Source organism: Sinocyclocheilus rhinocerous, unplaced genomic scaffold (genome assembly GCF_001515625.1).
Source record: "Sinocyclocheilus rhinocerous isolate Xijiao unplaced genomic scaffold, SAMN03320098_v1.1 scaffold2046, whole genome shotgun sequence".
NCBI classification, from domain to species: domain Eukaryota; kingdom Metazoa; phylum Chordata; class Actinopteri; order Cypriniformes; family Cyprinidae; genus Sinocyclocheilus; species Sinocyclocheilus rhinocerous.
In genome coordinates, this window is record NW_015639535.1 from 484,960 (window position 1) to 489,411 (window position 4,452).

Sequence of the window (4,452 nt, forward strand, 5' to 3'; positions counted from 1 at the left end):
ACATTTAGAGAACTTTTGACATCTACGATATTAGGTTGCAAAATCCTTTCAAACATTTTTGAACACAGATTTCCTTTAGTGAGTCTACATGATTAAAACGTTCTAATTTAATTAACACCAGTGTCACAAAATATTATTTATTACATTTAAATGTGATTTACCATTCAGTCTGAAGGAAAAGGCATCTTCCCACCCTGCTCCATTTTTATTTGTGACTCAAACCGGACGATCCATAAACACCCCACCTGTGAAGGAAGTTTCATTAGATTATTTATTTGTTTGTCTGTTAGAGGAAATGAGAAGAAATGGAACTGACCTTACCAGCCAAAATGTTTCTCTTTATAGATAAGGCCGGCTGGATATGCTGTCCCTGGGCTATTGTGTTTAATGAAAATGAAGACCCTCAGTACCCCGCAGAGGACTCTGCAGGTGCCAAGCTCTGATCTATTATTCTCAGACAGAAAGCGAGAAAGAAAATGGTACAGAGAATGAGGCAGACCACCTTTTTTCAGCTGCCGTATGATGAATTTGTCTGCTCTCTTCTTGAATTCTGTTTCCTGACGTACAATCGTACTCGCATCGCTCTGAATGAAGCGTTCCGGCATTGGCCACTTACATTAATCTTCGCTTGGATTGAATTTCACCAGGACTGATTCATTATCGAAGGTCCCGGTCAGGCCAGAGCCACGGCTGACGTGCCTAGATGAAACCGTCCCATAATGCTTAGGTTGCAACTGCATCGATCTGAAACAGGCACGGAAAGATCCACATATACTAGGCCAGTGATGGTGGTTGATAATCAACCCACAATAGTGCCGCCCCCTGAAATTGAGAAACTGCAAGACAACAGTGGAGCACAGAAGCACATGGCTGTGGGCGACATGAGTTCAAGAAGGGAGACAAGCTACATTTCATACTGAGCTGTAAGGATGCAAATACATGTGCAAATATGCAAATTCTTGGCTGATGCATTGAAAGTGTGTAATTATACATGCTTAACTTAGTTATACACTTGTCAACAGTTGAACTAAAGTAGCTAAAAGCATTTCTGTTTACACGTAAAGTTTCTGTTTGCGTAAAGTTTGTTTTGAGCGTAAAAATTAAAGCTTTTTTTTTTTTTTTTTTCTTTTCTTGTTTTGCATTTCAAGTAAAACCTAAAACCTGTAAAATACATTTTAGTAAAAGTGCAAGGCGTTCATTGTCCTGACGTATGAGATCAAGCTTACAGTATGTAGCTAAAAGCATTTGTGTATACAAACTAGGCGTAAAAATGAAACAATCTGCATTTTTTTTTGTTGAAAATACATTTTATTAACAAAATAACAAGTAACCACTTATTTAACATGCACTATTAGTTATAAACATGTCAACAGTTTAATGAAAGTAGCTAAAAACATTTGTAATTACCCTTTGTGTAAAGTGTCACGGTCACGGTGTGTGGAGGCAGGCAGGATGACGAGGACGACAAGGATTCAAATAAGGATATTTAATGTAGAGACAACAAGGCAGATTCGGGTAGATGAGACACACACACTCGGGGTAATATTCACAACAACCGACCAATTAGACTACAGGAGGCAGGAACTAATATAGGGTGGATAACGAGGGGCAGACAGGTGAGCACACTGAGGATAATTAACTAATGATTGAACGGGCTAAACCAACAAAAGGGGGAGAAACCACAATAAACAGTCCACAGGGGCGTTACATAAAGTTTGTTTCGGGTGTGAAAACAAATGTTTTTATTTTTCATTTTTTCTTGTCTTGTTGAAAATAACAGTTTTTCCATAACAAACAAACAAACAAACAATAAATAAATAAGACAATAAAAAAAGCAAAAACAGCTTATTTAATTTTAAGCTTGAAACAAACTTTGCACGTTTTTTTTTTCTTTTTCTTTTTTCTTTTTCTTTTCCCCAACCACTGGTGTTATCAGTACATTTCAAGCTGCTGCTACATTTATTTATTTTGCAGTTTAAATTAAACAAAATAATGTTAAAAAACTAAAATTAAGTAAAAGTGCATAGGTCTTCAGCTCACACATAAGGATGATTAAACTTTTATAGCTAAATGCGTTTGCATTTAAACATTTACGTAAAGTTTGATATGTCCATAAAAACTAAACAAGCTGTTTTTATTGTCTTGTTAAAAATAACATTTTAATAACAAAAAAGTTTTGAAAAGTTTAAAAAGTTAATAAGAAAAAGGCAAAATCAACAGTGTGAAAGTTAGATTTTGTAGCTAGCAGCATTCGCATTTAAACTTTTGTGTAGTTTGTTTAAGGCTTAAAGTCCCCCTGTAGTCAGAAATTTTATCCCTTAAAACTTATCTTTGATCATCAAAATTACATATTTAAATGTTTTTTTCTTGTGGAAATAATGTTCTCATGCCTTAAAATAGCTTGAATGTAACTCTACACCATTGCCTAATTTACTATACGCAGATCTATGAATACGCAAATTAGCCCCGCCTCCACTCAGTCACCCTGATCCACTGATAAAACTACGTTTTTACTAGCGGACACCTACAGTGGATACTGTAACATTCGTTAAAGTTACGTACTTGACATTGTTGTGTCCTCAAAATGCCTTGAAGACTCGAATGCAGCCAAGTTTGTGATTCTTAATTTGCGCCCGCGAGCAATGCAAGGGTAGTGCAGATGCCAATGCGGGAGAGGTGGGTCTGACTCTGGGCTACTTTTACACTGTTGCCGCCGGTTATTTTTTTAAGTTAGTGGTTCTAAATTCACGTTAAATCACGGCTTCATGTTTTTTTTGCTCTATTTTATTTTTGGTTTTGTGCTGGTAATCCTATTGGTATATTTTGAATGCGATCTCTATGCTATGATTTCCGTGTTTGTATAAATGGAGAGAGGGATATGCTAGGAATCTATCCCTTGACGTGATTGGTTATTGAATTTTGTGACGTAGCAAACCGAGGGCTCTTTCAAACGGCGTTTCTGGTACTGCCACTGGGAAACTACAGTTTTAAGGAGAAAATACTCAGCAATGGTGTTGATTAATGGATTGGTACATGGTTTGTCTAAAAGCAAATTAAAAACACTACATAGACAAATAAACAACATAAAAAACTTGATTGTCACTACACGGGGGTTGTCACTTTTTTTGCTTTTTTGTCTTAAAAATAAAAGTACTACGTTTAAACAAGAAAATAAAAAAGCAAAACAGCTTGCTTTAATTTTAAGCCTGAAACAAACTTTACAAAATTATGTATATACACACTTACTCATGCAGTGTTACAAAATAATGTTATTTGGTAGTTTAAGTAAAACTTTTATAATTTTTAAAGGTGTTTTTGCTGCTGTACCTTTAATGCTTAAAGTAAATAACCTCTTATGATTGACTTATCTCAGTGACATGGTTCACATTGGTGTTTTCCATTATTTTTTATTTCATATAAGCAAGAAAAAAAAACTATTTTCCATTATAGGTAGACAAACAAACAAGTTACCAATGTAGGAAGTAAGAAATAAGTACTCTGTCATGATGTTTATGAAATTTAAAGAAAAAGAAAGATGGGACAGCATCACCTCAATCTATGTCTGAACTCCACAGGATTTGTTTTCTGTATGAGAGAACAGAGTAATGTAGTTTTCAGACTCATGCAGGTTCCTTAGAGTCATTCGAAAGAAACGCAGAACGCTTAAAGTCCCCCTGTAGTCAAATATTTTATCCCTTAAAACTTATCTTTGATCATCAAAATTACATATTTAAATGTTTTTTTCTTGTGGAAATAATGTTCTCATGCCTTAAAATAGCTTGAATGTAACTCTACACCATTGCCTAATTTACTATACGCAGATCTATGAATACGCAAATTAGCCCCGCCTCCACTCAGTCACCCTGATCCACTGATAAAACTACGTTTTTACTAGCGGACACCTACAGTGGATACTGTAACATTCGTTAAAGTTACGTACTTGACATTGTTGTGTCCTCAAAATGCCTTGAAGACTCGAATGCAGCCAAGTTTGTGATTCTTAATTTGCGCCCGCGAGCAATGCAAGGGTAGTGCAGATGCCAATGCGGGAGAGGTGGGTCTGACTCTGGGCTACTTTTACACTGTTGCCGCCGGTTATTTTTTTAAGTTAGTGGTTCTAAATTCACGTTAAATCACGGCTTCATGTTTTTTTTGCTCTATTTTATTTTTGGTTTTGTGCTGGTAATCCTATTGGTATATTTTGAATGCGATCTCTATGCTATGATTTCCGTGTTTGTATAAATGGAGAGAGGGATATGCTAGGAATCTATCCCTTGACGTGATTGGTTATTGAATTTTGTGACGTAGCAAACCGAGGGCTCTTTCAAACGGCGTTTCTGGTACTGCCACTGGGAAACTACAGTTTTAAGGAGAAAATACTCAGCAATGGTGTTGATTAATGGATTGGTACATGGTTTGTCTAAAATCAAATTAAAAACACTACATAGACAA